At 41.3% G+C, this 19,958-nt stretch overlaps 1 long non-coding RNA gene across 1 annotated transcript in view; it reads left to right on the top strand.

Annotated features, from left to right (window-relative positions):
- Positions 1–592: 592 nt before the first annotated feature.
- The window catches only part of LOC106496314 (uncharacterized), a 72,582-nt gene continuing 53,216 nt past the window's right edge, over positions 593–19,958 (top strand). The window contains exon 1 of the long non-coding RNA XR_001294587.2: positions 593–658. This is a non-coding gene — a long non-coding RNA (uncharacterized lncRNA). The remainder of the gene's footprint in view (positions 659–19,958) is intronic.

Raw genomic sequence — 19,958 nt, forward strand, 5'->3', positions numbered from 1 at the left:
AGATGTCTTCATTGAGCTAACCACAATGATGCCTTTATCTTGTTCCTTGGAGGTTACAACTAATTCAGAACCCATTAATGTTTACAAGTAGTTTAAAACCATTTCCCACAAACCACATGTTTAAGCTGAGTTTCATCTGGTATGCTACTGTCCAATTACCTAGTTTGGTTACGTCCATCTGGAGCTTCCTACAACCTCCTGATTTTTGTTTCATCAGCATGTTTTATCACTTCCCTTTTCTGTAGGTTAATGAATGTGTATTTTTATTACACTTTTGCGATGAGTTGCAGTGTGATATATTGCTGTTTCTTTGGAAGGGAGATGAGACAGCTATCTCTTGAGAATGACCTCACTACTAGTTTATAATCTTTGGACTATACTATTTGCTGATTGACTTCTTTTTATTGCATTTTAAATTGTAGTTATTTATGAGCATAAGAAGACACCATTTTTTATGATCTGCATTTATCTGAAGACCTAACAGCACCTTATTGTTGTGAATCTGGCCTGATAAAATCCCTGAAATACAGGAATAAAGTTTTTCTCTTCCATTTTCTAAATAGGAATCAAAATCACTGGAAGAAGATGATAATGATGATTATGCCAGGAAAAAAGGTCTACCTAGACCAGAGCCCTGTCCCTCACAGGAACAGGGCAGGTAAGTAGTGACACTTCCAGAGTATTTTTACAGCCTTACTGCTTGATTGTCTCAGGGATTTCCAGAGGCAGGATGGGTGTGTTTGCATTTACTAGGCCTCCACAGCAAACAGACAATTAATTTAGGATAAAGAAAACTCTGGTCAAACTGGTAGAAGGTTTTCTGAGAAGTTCCAGCCGCAGCAGCTTCTCCTGCTGCTCCTGATGGTGGGATTCTCTGCATAGCTGCTCTGAATGATTTCTCCAGAGGTAGGAAGATGGTTGTTGAACAGTTCCAGGCCTGAACCACAGGTCTCTGCTGAAGAGAACATGCTTGTGGACATACCTTCAACACACAGTTATCCTCACCATGCCCTCTGCCTCAGGAAAGCTGCCCTTGCTTTGGTACTTCCAGGCACTTACATGGCTAGGGTTGTTGGCTGGCCCTTCTTTTATGCTAGACAGGCAGAAAATGTTATGACTTTAACAAATGTGCAGGGGAAAGATTTTTCTGAGTCTTCTCCAGATCTGCACAGTCAGTCAGGGACTGCACTGCTGGAAGCAACTTTTCTGTCTAACTACTCCCTACCCTTGCAAGTGTCTTTTTTTTTTTTCTCTTGCTAGCTAAGCCACAAATCTCTGTTCTTATTCTTGCCTTTAATTGCTGATATTTCCCTTGCCAAGCACTCTCATGTGATTTATTCTGTAGCATACCCAAGTTTCCAAAGTCTAATGGGACTTCCATTTCTCTCTCCTTGGTTGGGTCCTCTTTGAACCCCCCCAGATCATGAGATCTTAGGATAATTTACGTTAGAAGGGACATCAAGAGGTCTCCGGTCCAAGCTACTGCTCAAAGCAGTGGTGGCTGGGAGATCAGTCCAGGTTGCTAAGGGCTGTATCCAGTGAGGGCTCAAACACCTTCCAGGACAGAGACTGCACAACCTCTCTTAGCAACCTTCAGTGTCTGCCTGTCCCCGTGGGGAAAAAGTTTCTGCTTATATCCAGTCTGAACCTCACCTGTTCCAATTTATGCCCACTGTTTCTCATCCTCCCACCAGGCACCACTGTCAAGAGCCTGGTTCTGTCTTCTGGATAACCTCACAGGTTCTGGCAGGTTGCTATCAGGTCTACCTGAAGCTGTCTCTTCTCCAGGCTGAACCATCCCAGCTCCCTCAGCCCCTCTTCACAGGACAAGTGCTCCAGTCTGGACCATCTGGGTGGCCCTCAGCTGAACTTGCTCTAATTTTTCAATGTCTTTCTTCTATTGGGGAACTCAAAATGGGATGCAGTGTCTAGTTGTGGTCCAACAAGTGCTGAGTAGAGGAGGATAATCCATTCCTTTCCTTGATCTCCTGGCTGTGCTCCTGCTAACACAGGCCAAAATGCTATTAGCCTTCTTTGCTGCCAGGGCACACTCCTGACTCACAGGCAGCTGTCTGCCAAGACTCCCCAGAGCCTTTTCAATAAAGCTAGTCAGTCCTCAGCTTGCATCGTTGCAAGAGCTTCTGCCTTCTCAGCTGCAGGACTTTGCATTTGTCCTTGCTAAATTTTATGAAGTTCCTGTTGGCCCGTTCCTCCAGCCTGCAGAGGTCCCTCTGAATGGCAGCTCAGCCCACAAGCGTATTGACTGTTCCCCCCAGTTTGGTGTCATCTGCAAACTTCATCAATCCTCCTCCAGGTATCTGATAAAGATGTTAAACAGGACAGTCCCGGTCCCTGCAACACTTTACTTGTTACTGGCCTCCAGGCAGAGTATCACCCATTAACTACTGTCCTCTGAGCCCAAGCATCCAACCAGTTTTTACCCATCTGGTTGTCCACCCATCCAGACCATAACATCCTAACTCAGACACAAGAATGTTCCAGGAGACAGTGTCAAAAGTTCTGCTATAGTTGAGGTAAATGACATCTGCTGCTCATCCCTTGTCCCCATGTCCAGGCATTTTATCATAAAAAGTAATCCACTGGGTCAGGTATGATTTGCCATTGGTAAATCCAAGCTGACGCAACTAAAGGGGTTCCTTGTTGTGCTCTTCCCAGCAAGTGTGATGGGACCTATTCAGCCTCAGGGTCTCAGAAATGTTCTCAGAATCCTATTTCTTTATCCTTTTTATTCTTTGACCTTGAGTTCTTTTTTGCGTTTCATTTTTCTCACTCAGGAAAGTGCATTTCTCTCTTTGGCAGCAGTTCATCCTTCTCCCTCATGAACAGTGAAGCAAAAAGTTCATTTAATTTTTCTGTAATGCTTATCTCTTCTGGCTTCTAGTCTCTGCTCTTCTATCTCTGGGAGACCCTAATGATTCCTTTGTTGACCTTTTCTTCTTTATATACCTGGAAAAAAAGTTCCATTATTTATCTTAAGTTCTTGTGTGATCTACATTTCATCCTTTGCTAAGCTTTTCCTGTTTGTTTGGGTTTCTTTTTTGTTAAAACCGTCACCTTATGCTGCAAGCTTTCTCTGTCTTTCCAGTACCGTACCTGCTGTTTTTTATGGCTTATATTCTTGTCTTTGATTACTTTTTGTTAAATCTGATTTTGCTGCACTTCATCTAGTAGAAGCACAAGAACATTTGACTTGTTATTATTTTTGGCATCATTTTTATTTTTTTCTCCTTCCAAATTATTTTCTAATATTGCTGCTCTCTAAAATGCTGACTACTGGAAGTCTGATAGTCTTATTAGGAAACCTACAGATATACAAGACTCCACTTTCTTTTTAATTCTGTTCCTCTCTCCTGTTTGGGGAATACAGGAGCAACAGAGTAAACCAGAAGTCCTTGAACACTTCTACCATGTGGGCTACATCAACCACTTTCCTGCTGTGCAGCATTGCTATCTATTTTATACGCATATGACACTGCAATTACCAGAAGGTATGGGTACTGTCAGGGGCAGTACTGTCTATTCAATGTCTTTCTCGCACAAAAACCCTTTGAGGAAGATAGCACTGTTTGATCCATTTCACAAGCAAGAATCTGAGGAAGTGAAGGCTAAATAGTAGATCTAGACCATGGAAGACAAAGAATTGTGGAACTTTCCTGACTAGCTCCTTTTAGGGCACAGTATCCCTAAATCAGTGGGTTTCCTCGCATTAAACAAACAAACAAACAGAAAACTTAGATAATATACAATGAAGCATCAAAATGTGTTTGCCAGAACTGAACAACTGGCAAAACAAAGGCCAAATGCCACTCCCTGACTGCAGATGTCCAGAAGGGCCAAGTTTCAATTTTGAAAGTGGGGGGAGTAGACTTGTAAAAGTCACGTTTTCCTGAGGTTTTCATGAGATTTACAAGCACAAAACAAACAGAATGAACTTTCTAGAGAAGAACAAATAACAGAAAAATTCTTTTTTTTTTTTTCAATAAATCTCTGTTATGCTTTTCACATCTTTAGTACTTACACTTAGTTGTTTAGGGAAATATTCACACAACATTTATTTCACTCAGGACTTTCTAGCTATAGTGTGGAAGACTGTTCCTTTGCCACAGAATAGAAGGTATGTCCATCTAAGGATCTCAAAGCATTTGATAAATCCTCCTGTAATTAATTCATAGAGTAATCTACAGAATACCTGTGGACTGGTCTTAAAAAAACAAACAAACAAAAAAAAAACCCCAGGAGAATTAGGCTCACAGAGTATTAAAAAGAAAAAAGCACTAGCCATAAATTAGTCATAATCTATTGTCTCTCCTGGCCTAAACAGAAATCCATCCCTCCCTTGAATACCTAGTTTCCTTCTTGTTCTCTTTCAGGAGCCTCTTCTTTTTTTTTTCAGTTTGGTTTTTGCTAGGAAAGAAGAGTGATTAAAAAGCCAGGCACAATAGATTTAAGTATTCCCGACTGCTATATTTTTTGCAAATAGATGCATGCATATAATATATATCATATGTGCATACATGTAATATTTACAGAGATCCAGTTTTCTAAAAGTAGGTTGATGAAGTTAGCCTCAGCTCCATACCCCTGTAACCGATTACTTGACCTGGTATCTGGACACGCCGAGTGTCAGTAGCTCCTTTCCTCACTGCCTGGAAGGATCATTGCCTTGAAGAAGTGCAGTTGCAGCCCCTTACCCAGATTGCCCATCCTGACTAGGCAAGAAAATCTAAGAATTCAAGAAAGTACTGGAGGTGCCCTTGTAACCTTGTACCACAATAGGAGATGGCATGTAGTCAGCCTTGTAGGCCCCAGATCCAGCTTGTGTTTAGGGATTCCTCATACATGGCTTTTTCCCTTCATAAAGGAAGGCATTAATAATCCTTGGCAGAGAACAAGTATCTCCCTCTCCAGCTCCTTCCCACCCATGAAGAGCACAGAATAAAGCTGTCAGTGAAGGACATTGTTTGATGTTCAGTGAAGATTTCTGTCTGTAGCTCTACAGCGGTCCATGGAGGCTGTGAGAACATGCCCAAGCCTGGTGTTTCTTATGCATGCCGCTGCCTCACTGCACAGTGCCTGCAGAATAATTGTGTGGCTGTACGAGGTGACACAACAACCGTGTAGGCACTCAGGTCCATGCAGAGGCTGCAGGAAGGTGTGTTCTGGTGTTGTCTATGCAGGTGGTGAGCTCAGTCTTGAGGGGGTGGCCTCTGTGGCAGTGGGTAGGAGGCAGGATAGACACCCCCTTGCTCTCCCAGCTGCAGCTGGTGCAGACTAAACCCAGATCACTTTGCATTGAAGGCACTCAGCGTGAATGGCTATTGCCATTGCTTCCAAACTCATGCCCATAGGGATTGTTTGAGAGTAGCCTGTCTCCTGCTTCCAAACTGGCCTCTGCATTGAGCACCGCAGATGGGTGTTTGGTGGATTTTGAGAAGTGAGTTCTCTCGTTCTACCCAGATGACACTGGGCAAAGGTGTCCCTTGCACGTATCTAGCATGCACAGTAACAGATGCAGAACAAAACTCAGAACTTATCCTTACCCAGTCACTGTAAATGCCATCTCAGCTGCCCTTCAGCCAAAAGCTTTGGATGACCAGCTGGACTCACATGTTGCATTATGAGTACTGAAATAATGGTTATTCCATCTTGTGCATCTTTACCTTATAAACCTTAACTCTTTTTATGTAAAAGATCTCTGTGGCTACCTACTCAGTCAACATTGTTTTCATTTCTGAAGCAAAAAAAGGGTGAAGAGTGAGCTTGAAATGAGTCACTTAAGTCTCCAATGTGAAGCAGAAGTCCCAAGTGCTCATGATGTTGAGGCATACTTGCTGCCTGCAGGGAAAGAAAAATAAAACGTGTTTTGTTATTCATGGATTCAAAATAAAGATGTTCCTCACCAACACAATAGAAAAAAAATCAAGTCAGACAACTCTTTTGAAATTGCTTGGTGACCTTTCTTGCCTGTCAAAAATTAGTGAAGACATTTTAAAACAAATACAAAGATTTATCAAACATGTTATAGGTTGAGAATTGGCATGAGAATGAGAAGGACAATTTTTTGTCATGAGGGTGAATTTCTTGGCCTAAGAATATATGAGAACTAAAGGGAATTTAGCCCATCCAATATGTGATGCATGTGCTTAAGGTGACATGACAGGGAATGATATGCTTGCTGCCATTAGTCACATTGGTTGCTTTTTGCAGGAGCTGTTGTACACGTGTACTGGCTCCAACACTTCTTTTCCCCTTAGCCTATGCTCTATTCAAGAAATTGTATGTGGCATTTTGGTTTACATAAAAATATTTTATTGTAACAAAAATACAGACCCCCGATGTAGCCAGTGATTCCCTCCATGAGATTTTAGATTAGTTACTACATTATAGAGCTTCAGGCATTGTTTAGCAGTGAAAGTCTAGCTAGTTAATGATGTTCCCTGTTGCAGTAAGACTGCTTTAAAAATGTAATATTTGTGAGAAATAAAGCAGTCTTTCAGATCTGTTGGGAAAATTTGCCAACACAGCTACAGTATCTTCTCATCTGTTCTCAGCTTCCATTATTGATTGTAATGGGGAAAATGTATTTGATTGAAATTACTCGCACTAGGTGACTGTCATTTTGTAAGGGAAGGTCACAGAATAGATGAAAATTAGTTTTACATTATTTTTCTTTGTAATTTTGAGCCAGATTCTTGACTGGTGTAAGCTGGCAGAGATTGAGTGGTAAACAAATTTACTCTGGCTGAGCAGCTCTGGGGTACAAGACTTGTAATCAGAAACATGACACTTTCAAGTCAATTGATCCAAAATTTGCTGATGATCAGATTTATTTAGATATCTTTAAGAGTTTAACTTTTTTTTTTCAAAATCAGATAGGTTTCATGGGAGAAATCCTAGCCTTACTGAAGTCAATGGAGCAAAAGTAGTCCTGCAGTCTTCATTGGATCATATGCAGAATTAGTGCCTTCATACACTGCTAATGAAAATGATGGGAACAGAGGGAGAAAAGTCAAATGACAAAGCCACAGTGCTTCAAGTCAGAAAATAACTTTGTTACACTAAGTATTTGTGCTTGCATAACTTATAGGTGTCCTGATCTCATCCATACTAAATATTTGATGCCCACAGAATATAAAGGGGGGGGAGTATAATATTTTCAGAAGCCAAGGGCTTACACTTTGGTAGTATGTCATGAAAAAACAGACAAGAGCAAAGAACCACACGTATTGATGATGTGATGTTTTTAAAAGAAGGCTGGACAAGTGGCCAGAGAGATGGAGGGTCAGTTAAAAATGCTGCAGGCTAGTGATGAAACTTAATTCAAGTATGACTGCTGAGTGCCTGGAGACTTGAATGAAAGGCAAAAAGCAGTGGAAAGATAATCAGTAGTCAGGTCTGTCTGTGTTTAACTCTAGTGCATGAAGCCATTGCAAGGTCTGGTGCACCACTTAAGCTACGTGAGCACTCATACAAACACTATTACGCAGGTTTCTTGTGATGGGATGAATTTTACCCTTTGAAAAGAGCTAATGCTCTTAGAAAAATAGAGTTTTTGTTAATATATACTAGATTGCTTTTCAGAGCCCAGGTGTGCACAGCTTGTTGAGATGGCCTTGCAGATGGACTTGTCCATAACTGTGCACAGGATGTGCGAGGATGTCATGTAACCCTTGCATTCTGGGGAGCTGTGGTTGTTCCACTGAGAAGAACTGTAGCTGCTGATATCTGTGAGTCAAATAAACCTCTGCCTTATTTTCACATTGCTGTTTAAAAATATGGAACGAACATCGCTCTTCAAATAATAACAGAAAAGCTGATTGTCCCATGCCTTGGGGGCATGAGTTCCTGAGGTCAGTAGGGACAGCAATGAAATATTGAAATAAAATGAAAATGTCGGAAGTTTGTGGTTATCTTTGAAAAATAATTCAGCGTATGCTTCATTCCAAAGGGGACCTGGGACCTGGAAAATATTCTCAGTCCACCAGATGTGATACTGCAGAGTTAATGCTCTTTAAAAAAAGAAATGTTTTCATATGATTCTTAATTATATTCTTTTCTAATGAATGGAGACAATTTCAGATGATTGGTGGTGGAGATAGACAGAAATGATGAAAAATCAAATGGGAACAATGTACGCTGATGACTTTCCTTGAGTCTCTGTAGGGTGATTATTATTGCTTTTTACTAGACACAGTGAGGAAAGTATATCAGTGAATAGGTAAAAGGTTGTTTTACATATCTTTCTCATTTCCCTAAGAATACAAAGATTATTCTTTATTTAACTCTCTTCTCTCTAAAGTAGATCTGTTAGCAAGTCAAGAATCCAGCTATTGTGATAGACATCCTCAGTGCTGTGACACTCTGATGCTTTCTCTTCCCTTCATCAAAGACTACAAAGAGCTGGTGGCATCCAGCATTGGCTCGTCTCCCACATGTAAAGCCCTGTAGGACACAGGACTCGTCCATATCATCATTACTTTTTGGAGTCAGTTTTCCATCTTTCCTTTCACTATGTCAGAGGAAAACCTCAATAATACTGTGTTATTCATGTTTAACTTAAATTAATTCTTGCTGCAACAGATTTAACTTAAATCTGTGGCTGTGGGAGACTAGCCTGCAGTCCAGCAGGGCAGGCAACGAACACAGGAGGTAGCACAGTCCGTCAGCTCTGAAGGTAAACATGGAACGGTGTCCTGTCCCTTTTCCTTTTAAAGGAAGGTGCCAGAGCCCCTCCACTGATAAAAGGTAACCTCTTTTGCTTTAGGCATCCTGTTTATGCTAATCATTACATATTGATTCCAGCGAGGAAGTAAGACTTTAGCATCCCTGTCAAAACTGTAGTAATCTTCAATTACATCACCTTTAGTGAAGCAGTGTCTTTATTCATACCCAGTTCTTTTTGGCCTCTTACCTTCAACAGTGCCCTGAGGCGTCAAGTTGCACAAGCATAATTACATGGTGAGCAGAAGGTTCCTCTTGCATTCGAATTGGATCTGTGTTTAATTTCATTGTTAATCCCTTCCTACCACCTTCGTTCCTGCCTTTAGCTTGTGCCTTGTGACAGGAAGAACGGGAATGCCCCTTCTGCCTTTTCTAAGGGCTTTGCTTCACAGCCTGGACGTGCTCTGGCTCTAGCAGTCCCCCTCCAGCTGGGGCTCAGCAGCTGCTGTTTGAGCTGCTCTGGTAGCCCTGCTGCACAAACAGGATCTTCTGAGAGAGGGGCAGAGCAGCATCTGGAGGATAGAAACCACCTCAGCCATCCTAAGTGAATCCATTCCTGTTCATGAACTGAGACCTTAAGGTAAATAACTCCAATCATTGCAATTTCTTCTCCTATGAGAATGTTTCCAGGACTTTTATTGTGTCTCTTGACCTGCCTTCCTGTTCTGAACCCCTGTAGGTCTGCAATATTCCTTCTCAGATAAGGGGACCGGTAATTCACACCATGTTTATTTGACAGCCTTTGTGGAATCAGAGCAAAGGGAGACAATGCTGGTGAGGCACGCTTTCCCATTCCCTCGCTGTGAACCCAGTGTGCTTTGTCTCTTCCACCTGAGTTGATGGAGGTCATGTAGTAGGCACAGGTTGAAAATGTCCTGGAGATGTAATGTTCAGCACTTTAGCGTCTGACTTTGTTTGCTGAGCCGGAATCACAGAACAAGCTTAACAATCAGGTCTGGGTGAATATTTTGTCAATGCAACATTTTTAGAATAATAAAATAGACCAGTAATTTATTTAAAATATGTTCTCATTTCATAAATATTTCCATGAAAGCTTGGGGAAGCTTAATTATATGGCAATTCTTCACCTCATCGTGGAGTAGCGGAATTATAACCAGCTTCCCTTTCCCTGCTCAGCAGCTCTGTGATTTCTGATCATACCTCTAATTGCTTTGAAGCAGAACCTGCTCTCCTTTAAATGATTGTTAAATGATTCAGGAACCATATTTATCTGGAGCAATTGTTCCACTGATCTTCACAAAAAACCATGAGGGGAGAAACATCACTCATTTTGCAAATGGCAGTTCTCAAACCTGTTGTATTTCTTCCTTTCATAATATGTGCACCTTGTGTAATATATCATTGGGTCATTTTTAATTTTTCTCCAAAGTAAATCATGCTAATTATAGCTTGATTAGATGAGTAGTTAGTGAGAGATACAGATTCCTACATAGCCTGGAAGAGCTGTTAGAAAAGATTTAAGCAATTGAAGCTCATGGGAAAATATAGCTTAAACTGTGTAAGAAGGAGACTCAGTATCCAATCAATGTTTAAGCTTATTTCATGATCCTTTTTTCCCAGTGATTTTCACTTACTGCTCAGCTAACCAAGATCCTGTGATGTGACCCTTTCTATTTCAATATGTCTTTTTTTGAAAAGATTGATTGGGGAATTCTTCTTAAAGCTGAAAATCATTAGAACTATTTCACCTCACAATTTCTTTGTTGGACTACAAACAGAATTATAGATGGATATAGGAATCTGGAGTCTGAATATTTCATATTGACAACAGGCCAGACTTGACTCTCAGCTGCATTAGTGCAAATCAGGAGTAATTTTTTTTTGAAATCAATGTAGTTACTTTAATTTTCAGCTGGTGTAACTCTTAAGAAAATTATTTTGAGGAAAGAAACTCTTATAAAGTCAAGATCGGTAGATATATAAATTGCTATTCTTTCTATCTATCAATTTACGATCTCATTTTCTACTGAGTAACCCTTTGTTAGTGGAATTTAGAGATTTAAATATGCGTTTGGTAGCTTCACAAAGGGAAAGTATAAAATGTAATGAAGACTCTCTCTAATTTCCTTTAATCGCATGCTGAGTTACTACCAGCATGACCCTGAGAGAAGTATTACTTCCTGAATACATAGCCTTGATGAACAAAAATTCTTCTTTCATGACAGGTTCATTCCTTTGTGGAGGAATTGCTTCAGAGTCATTTCATTGTATGCAGCAAAGGTGTTATTGGGCTACAGCAGGCTTATTTCTCTAATAGGTTTGGCAATAATTTTACATCACCTTTCATACACAGAGCTTTCATTCCATTAAACTGATTGATCACTTTATCAGGATCCATTTGCCAGCAGGTGTGTAAAAAAGTGTCTTGCAGAAGGAAGAAGTACACAACTCTATTCCTCTGCCAAGACGAGAGGACCCTGTGTGAGATGAGAAGGCAGCGAAGCAGGCTGTGCTGCCCAGGCAGGTGTGCAAGTGAGTGCAGAACAAGAAGTCGCCCAGTTTCTCTCTCTATCCAAGGCAGAGTCAACTAAACCTCCCGCATGCCTTCCCTGGCAGGCATCTGTGTAACTTGTTCTTAAAGCCCTGCTCATCCTTCGTGGCCTGCGTCTGCAAATATGCAAACCTCTCTCTTAAGTTTCTCTCCGCTGAAGCTGGTGAAATTAATGTTGGTGCCCACAAAGATGGAGATGAGTTTTTGGAAATTCCACTCTATCATGACCAAGCGTTGCCCCCCTGACCTGCAACAATGAAATTGTCCTGAAGTTCTGAAAAATATTTACCATGGGGTTTTCAAAAGCACCCCACCGTTGTTCTGACAGCCATCCAGATTGGACGGTGCTGAGGAAAAGCTGACTTTCTCCCTTCTCCAGCAAGCATAGTCTTCTACTGGAACACAATAAATAAAAACAAAATCAGCCAAAATCCACTTTACATTTCTCTTAGAATATTTCCCTAGACAGAAACCAGAGAAAGGGCTAAATTCTTTCTAAGTTAGGCTAAAGTCAATAAATCCATTGACTTTAGCTACTTCTTGGAGCAACGTGATCCTGGCACCGGGCCAGGTGTCCTGTGGCACAGCATTGTTTTGCTGGGACTACAACCAGAACACCAGCTCTGATTTTAGTACCTCACTGACAAACCTTCCTTCCTTGTGAGGTTGCGTACTGAGGATTTGACAATTAAAACTTATTTTGGTTTCCTTATAGTTTTAGTTTAGAAAATTGATCCAGCAGAAAATTGGCAGATTTTCTTTGAGAACAAAGAAGGATGTTTCTGCAATATTTAAAGAAAATCCAGCAAGCTGCATTTGAATCTCAGGCCATTAAACACTTAAGCTAACTTACAGTTTTGAGATTGGTTACAATGGCTTTTGTATCTAGCTTATAAACTTGTTACATTGCTGCCCTCACTACAGAATTTCCAGATAGCTACAACTTTTTGGAAAGCAGAGTGCTAATTACACGTGAAGAAAGCAGTCATCAAATGGAAATAATTAAGTAAAAATCAAATGAAAATTCTTAAATAATAATATTTGTTTGGTTATTTTTATCTAATGCTGTTCCCACATACGATGAACTCAATTCTCAGCCTGTAGCAGAAAGTGTTCCCTGCCATAGTCAGACCTAGATTCCCCTGGATGAAGCAAGACAGACTAGCTTCTTTTGTCTCTATGTTCGCTCATGTAAAGTCTTCTTACTGAAGTATAGTTTTCATGCGCATTAGTCACCCTGAATGGTATGTGCAGAGTTGATCCTGATCTACACTGTGCCATTGTTTGCCAGAAGGCTTCGCTGCTAATTACCATGAAGGATGCTTCATTTGCTGCCAGGTGGGTTGCACAGAGGGGCTATGTTGTCCCACTTTTCTTGCCCCTGTCCAGAAAATTGCAGTCATGCTTTAAAATGGGCAAGTGGAAAAAGGAAGCCTTACATACCATGCACACATTCCGCTTCATTTAGCACCTACATGCAAAAAAAAAAAAAAAAAAAAAAAAGAGTTAATAGAGCTGCCAAACCAATTACATCATTAGATTAAATTAGATTAGTGAGCCAAAAAATTAAGACATCATGGCAGACAGGTCTAAGAATGCTGTGGCAAAAGGGAGTATGGGATACTCAGCTCCAGGAGAAATGAATTTACTCATTGAACTACTACTGAAACAAAAATATTTAAAAAATGTCAGATGGAACTAAAACATTTTAGACATATGGTGCATTAACCAAATGTTTAAACATTTGCCTTTAGCTGCATAAATGTAAAACTGATGGAATGTTTTAGCAAGCGATACAGATTATCTTTAACTGCACTGAACTGCACATGTTCTTCGTAACGCAGGCCAGTTATAGATGCAATACAGACCATATCTATCTTATCTCATCTGTTAGTGATAACTATATTTTTCTATTTGCTTTGAAAATTGTTGGTCATCTATTTCATGGGGTATTAGTTCTTCTGGCTGAAAAGATGAAAATCAAAAATTTGATAAACAAAACAAAACAAAAAAAGCCCCAAGGCAACAAAAAGAGCCCAAAGAAATGCTTTGATTTCACTAATTAAGGTGCCAAGCAGGAAGTCAGAAGAAGGAGCTTTTGCTACATGTACTATAAATAATCTTGGGAAATTACTGCAAATCTCTGGGTAGTTTGCCAGATTGCAGAGATAGCCAGCTGATAAATCAGAAGTCGTCTCCTTTGTCAGCCCCTATCTGGTTTATACAGATGCATTGGGAGTTTGTAGGGAGCTTGGACAATTCAAACAATAACTGCAGAAAATATACTATCAGCAGGGATTCTCAAATGAATAACCATCCCTCCTACAATGTATAAAACTCAGGATTTTCATGAATATCCACAGACTGTCTGAATAGAAAATAATATAACTTGTGGATTCAGAGAAAACCAAGCTCCCTATTGTTATGAGTAAATCTGTGAAGAAAAGACTTAGTTAACTTTTCTTGTTGTATAGCTTTATGCTCTAAAAATGATATTCTTTAAAAAGTGTCAAACCAAACAATTTTCTGGAGTTTGAAGGTAGATGTCTTGACAATCCTTACTTTAATTGAGCATGAAAGCTTCTCAGTGAAGCAACCGAGAGCTCTATAAATTGTATGGCTTGAGACGATGTCTAGGGATGGTTACGATTCCAACATCCTATTATTGAAAATTTCAGACAGGCACATGGATCTGTTAGGTGGGAAAGGACAGGGGCTGATAAGTCAATGGGGCAAAAATGTAATTGCTGTGCTACAGGTAGAAAGCAAGTGAAGTGACTGCAAAGAGGGAGGGAGAACTTCTGAGTTACCCTGTGGATAAATAGTGGTTGCAGTATATCAAAACCGTCTGCAGGTGCTGCAGAAATGTTTGGGGAAGGCCACTGAGTGGAGCGTGACAGTAATTAATGGTCCGAGCCAGAAGCGCTTGAAGTCTTGTTTCTGAAATCAGGCAAAATCAGAAAGCCAGTGATACTGTGTGGCAGTGATGGATTAACCCTTTTGCTTGCCCTGTGATGAGACTGAAAAAAATGCTTCCGTGTCTTCTTTGCCTGAGGACAAGAAGTAAAGAGGTGGACATACTGGCCTAGCTGTGACGCTGGATGCAAGCTTCCCTTAGGAGTGGTAAATGTGGCACAGCCCAGATGAGTCCCAGGCCCCTGAGGACTGCCAGGAGCTGTGGTATTTTGGGACTGTTTGCTGCCTGCTCCAGCACAGCTCTCCTCCTCCTCCTCCTCCATGCTTTCCTCTCATGTTCAAATAAAAGTGTTTTTCTCCAATATCAGGAGCACGAGAGTTTCTTATTTTGTTGTTAGTTACCCCTTTATGCTCTGGGCATGCCAGGAAAGAGCAGAGCAGAAGCTTTTCCTCATCATTTATCTCACACCACAGCTTCTCCTAACACCATGTAGGGGACTTACTTGCTCCAGTGAGCATATGTGGGTACACTGTTTTGGCATGTATATGAACTTCCTGAAAGACTGTTTAGTTTAACACCATCTCCGAAACAGAGGAGGACCCAACACATTCAAGACAAGTTAAAAGCCTTTGCCAGGTGTTCTGCTAGTCATTCCTTCCCAGGCGGTGCTCCCAGAGAGGTGCCGCAGCCAGTGAGGTGGGGCACACCAGCCCGTGGAGGCATCCTGAGGCCGAGCTGGTGTCTCTCTCCAGGGCTTGGGGCAGCCTCTGGGGCTGCTGGCCGCTGGCAACGTGGCGGTGGGGGCGGGAGGCGGGGGGCATGGCCCACTGGGCTCGCAGCTGCTCAGCAGCCGGCGCTTTCCAAGTGTCAGGAACACGGCCAACGTGATTACTCACCCGCCTCGAGCAGGAGAGGTCCATATGTAACAGGACCATTTGGCCTCTACTTGTTTCAGCAGGTTGCTGTATCATGCTAAGGAGTGTTCAGAAGTATCAGAACTGACATTTTTCCACATTTTTATCTGGTTTAGTCAAGGGCAAACCAAAAAGTTAATGCAAAAGCAAGCTGGTAGTACTGGATTGGATTAATTTCAAGATAGCCTGGTGGGGAGATGTGTGGAGTTCAGGCATTTTTAACCAACTGCTTGAGCCCCTGATACAGGCAAAGGAGGGAAAGCAGGGTCTCCAGAGTCTTGCAATTTTAAATAAGTACTCTTTGTCATATTAAATTGTCATCTTATTGTCTACCTCCAGAGAATGAGTCACCCAACTCTCTCTCCACTGGCTGTGGATGAATGGCACGAGGCGTGAAAGCGTGAGCCTGTGGATCACAACAGCTTGGCACCCACCAGATGTGCCTGGTGGCACCCTTCAGAGGTGGTGGCCATCTGCAGGCAGTTACTAGCAAAATCACTGCACTACTGAAAGACAGCTTACCGTCTCAGGAAGGTTTTCTCCATTCTTTTACCTCCTATATGCTTTCTCCATCTTATATAATTCTTCGAGTACTCGGAACAAAGCGGACATGAGGGATACCTGAACAACACGGAGGTCTGAGGCTGAGCCCGAAGTGGCCCCTGCCACGAGGAATTTAGCCCCTCTGTTTACCATCATGGTGAACTGCCATTACAATTTTTTCCTTCTCTGATCACCAATTGGTATCCAGAAATCTCAAAGGAAGTACAAGGCTGGAAAAATATGGTTTATGTTCAAGGCATAGTGCAAGAACAGGGCCACAAAAGATAATGACCTGCCAAGTTTACGTGGCAATTGAACCTCCCATACAAATAGGTGTTTGAAATTCAGGTTCTGTGAGACACAGGAATACTGAGCCTAAGGAATATTACCATCTTAATACTGAGCTTCTGTGGAAAGTATGTCTATGTGAATTGGCCTGGTTATTCTAGATGATTATAGGCCGTTTCCCAAACAGCAAATCTGTGCTGGAGAATCCCATATAATTTTGAAATGGCAGACTAGAAACAAGTTCTGTGAGAGGAATAAGTTTTATGTGAAGATAATAAATTTGGGTGTGACACACATACCGAAGGAAAACTACTTTAAAATAATACATGTGTGTCTCAGAAGTTGTGGCTATCTGCCCATCCTTCCCTGCTCTCACTAACCTACCCAGATGTAAGTGTGCCTCCTCTCTTGGAAAATACTTTCTAACTCCACTGTCTTTATGACTGACTGGCATAAGTCCAAAGTCTCGGCAGTATCATATTTCTGTCTGCATGCCTTAGTGTTCACAGTTAAACTAATCATGGCAACTAAAGTCAGTTAAGTACCTTAGTGTCTGGATGGCTGGAAGAACACTACTGGAGATAAATTTCTCTCCTTTAACACTAAAACTCACATAGCTAGGTTGGGTCAAATCATCCTTCTGTCTTTCCATGAGGCTGTGTCAATGGACAGTATCATGTGTCTTACATTGAGCACTGAGGGCTTCTGATATTTGCCTTCTTTTACTCAAATTGTATGCACAGCAGCTAGTATATGATACTGGGCAATGGGGCAGATGACACTTATTGGACAGTGTCCAGCAAACATGATTTTCATTAAATGTGATAAGGAAGGCATCTTATTTTTTCTGAATGTGGACCTTGCTTTAATGATCTTTTTGCTACCTTTTTGCTACCTGTCTGTCTTTATAGGGATGGTGCTACATTTGTGTGCAAAAAATTTATCTGACTACTTATGATAGAAATGACACTATAGCAGACAAAACTAGGATAGGAATTTTGTTACTAAAACAAAAAGTTGGGTTGAAATAGAGAGCGTGGAATGACTGCTAAGCAGATGCTTCTCTTCTAAGAGAAATCTTTCTCTGAAGAGAAACCTTCCCTTTAGAAGGTGTGTTTTTTGGAGACACTCTGGTTATATAATAAAAAGAATTTACTAAGATGAATTTCAGCATCTTATTTGTATTATAACACATCACTGTATTGTTTGTTTGGGTCTTTGGAAATTTGAGTTTCTGACGTGTCGGCCTTGATATGCATAAGTTTATTGCTTCTTTTATTATGTCGATGGTCATGAATTCCTAACTCTTTTGAACCAGATTTTTTAAAAGACAAAGTGGAAAAAAGCAATCTCAGTAAACATCTGTTAAGAGCGTTAGACACAAGAAAGCAAACTTTGCTGTCATGGCAGCTTTCTTTGTTCAGTGTAATCTAACTAGTCATCTCCTGTACTTGGAGCTATCTTGTCAGCTAGGTATTGTTTCCCCTCTGCAGAGCAAAATCAGGCTGACTTTTGTGTTACTAAATCCCCCAAGAAACCTGAACCTTTACACTTCTGAACCCTATCTCTAAGTATTATGGTTTTGGGGGTTTTATTTCACATTCCATGCCAGATTTGGAATTTCCATTTCTTATCCAGCTCCTTAATGTATGGCCCCACCCCTCCTTTCCCACCTCCCTCCACATCACGTGGATGGCATTACGATTTCCTCCCATACACAGCAAAATGAACAAGAGCTTTTCCTCATTAGTGGCCTCTCCCCCCAGCTCCCCAGCCAGTTTTTGCCTGGAGGAAAGCCAGCTGCTTCTGAAATTGCTGAAAGAACAGCAGTATCAAAAGACACTGCCAAATAATGGAGGAGGGAACTGAAAGAGATTATCTGAGATGAAATTTCAAGTCAGCTCAAGCTTCCTTCAAAATTTTCTTTTGGATCAGACTGTAAACCAGGAGACGTTTAACCAGATTTCAGGACGCAGGCCCATGCTTCTAAGCCTTTTTCCTCCTTAACCCTTTCCTTAATACAGCACGGTCTCCAGGTGGCCATTCTTGGTCTGGTCTAGGTCTCTGGTGTAATGACAAAAAAATGTCTTTGAAATCTGTAGTCAGTGCTCTGCACACTTCAGAAGTGAAGCAGATTGGCTCACGATCTCCTTTTCCACTGTTTTCTGATAAAATCATTAATACTCTCCATGAGCAAGCTGTGGCACTGCTTGAACAGTTAACCTTAGTCCATTTGACATTCTCTTTTCTGTGTTTTAATTATATTTAGAACTTTTCAGGGGGATCTTAGCCTTTCTCTTGCTATCATGGGCTTTTCTCAGCAGTCCCCAGCTTCAGTTCAGTACCTGCTGAATGCACTTAGTAACCTTTGTACTGTACCTTTCTTGTGCCCGCAAGATTTGACTTGTAAGAAATGATTTAAAAAATGTTAACATAAATATATCTTTATATTTGTATTTCCAGGGCACTTATCTGCTGGTGGTTTTATGGCCCCTTTACATAAAAACACAGTAAACCAAATAAAAATAGAAAACAAAACCAAAAACAAATCAGTGCTGAAGGCCATTCAACATAAGTGGTTCTTTTACTGTTTACAGTTCAAAATTGATTTGCCCTTAGTTTCTGGAACCTGTGCCTTGAAATGCAGCTACGTCTCACAGTTGCTGTAGCCCAGAGTAGAAGCACGTATATTGTACTTTTTCACACAGACACTGGACTTGAGATGAAAGATATCTGTTTCACAGTGTAGAAAAGCAGCTCACAACACAGGTTAAAAAAGAACAGATCATCTTTGTGAAGCTGCAGGGCCTTGTCAGTGGGCAGTGATTCACAGCTATCAGAGCAGCTCTCTGCTGTCACTCCAAGGGCCAAAGGTCCCATCCCCGCTGACTGGTGGGCAAGCCTCTATAGTCATTTTGGTCCTCAGGTGTCAAAAGCCAAATAAGCTCAGCCCAACTTAAATCCCTCTCCAGCTGTAAAAAGCTGGGTGCAGTTTTGCTGCCCAAACATGGGTATCTAGTGCCATTGCAGATGCCCTCGAGTGCCTTTCCCCCAAAGCTGCCCCCTCTAGAAGTTACGGGTCCCCCGCAAACCCAGAGTCACATCTGCTAGCCTCACGTGGTTGTCCTGGATACCCAAGGGCATCTCAAAGGATAGTAGATGCCTATTTGTGGCCAAATAAACGGAGACAGTTCTGTCTACCTTACATGGCTGAAGAAAATTGTTTAGCCCCTGCTAACAAAGATTGTGCTTGAACTACATCAGCGCTCACATGGATATAGCTTCCCTGCAGCCCTCTCTCTTAAATATCTTCTGAAGCGCTCTAGGTTTTTCCTTCCAGGATGCTAGGGCTGGTAGCAGCATGATAGAAGCTGTGTCATGTCATGACTGGTTTTCTCTCAGAGCTATGGTAATTGTAATCCACTTCTTTCCTCTATTACTAATGGTTCACAGGAACAAGATTTACAGGATTATGCCAGTAGAAACACTGAAGATCATCTTAAAAGAAAGAGATTTGTTGTCACGGCTTTATTGCATACTGCTGCACTTCCAGGTAGCATTTCTTTAGCCTGCTCTCAACCTGGGAGTCATTAAAACGTTCTGTTGAAGTGAATTCTGTTCCTTACCTCTCATAAAACCAGCAACAGACCATATCTGTATTTCTACAACACAATTTTTCTTGCTGCTTCTGCAAATAGGTTACCTACTGCCCACCCCTCATTACTGCAAAGTCAAAGCACCCCTCAGTGTTTGAGCCATTATCTCTCACATCACATCAGTGAGGTAGGGAAGTATAGCAAGAGTCATTTAACGATGAGGAACTGAGGTCCAGTGGGAAGAAAAATGAGGAAAGAGAGATTTGGGCCTCCTCATCCAGATTCCCAAGTTTGCTCCATAATCTGATGATAATCCTTTCTTGCCAGTTAATGAAAAGTGCTGAAATCATCACTAGCTAGATAAAAACAGGCAAACAATGTCAGATTAAAGGTTTATCTAGTTTGATATCCTTATGTGCTGAAGGAGGAGTAGAATTGTGCATGTA

The sequence above is a fragment of the Apteryx mantelli genome, chromosome 2, assembly GCF_036417845.1.
Source record: "Apteryx mantelli isolate bAptMan1 chromosome 2, bAptMan1.hap1, whole genome shotgun sequence".
Classification (NCBI taxonomy): domain Eukaryota; kingdom Metazoa; phylum Chordata; class Aves; order Apterygiformes; family Apterygidae; genus Apteryx; species Apteryx mantelli.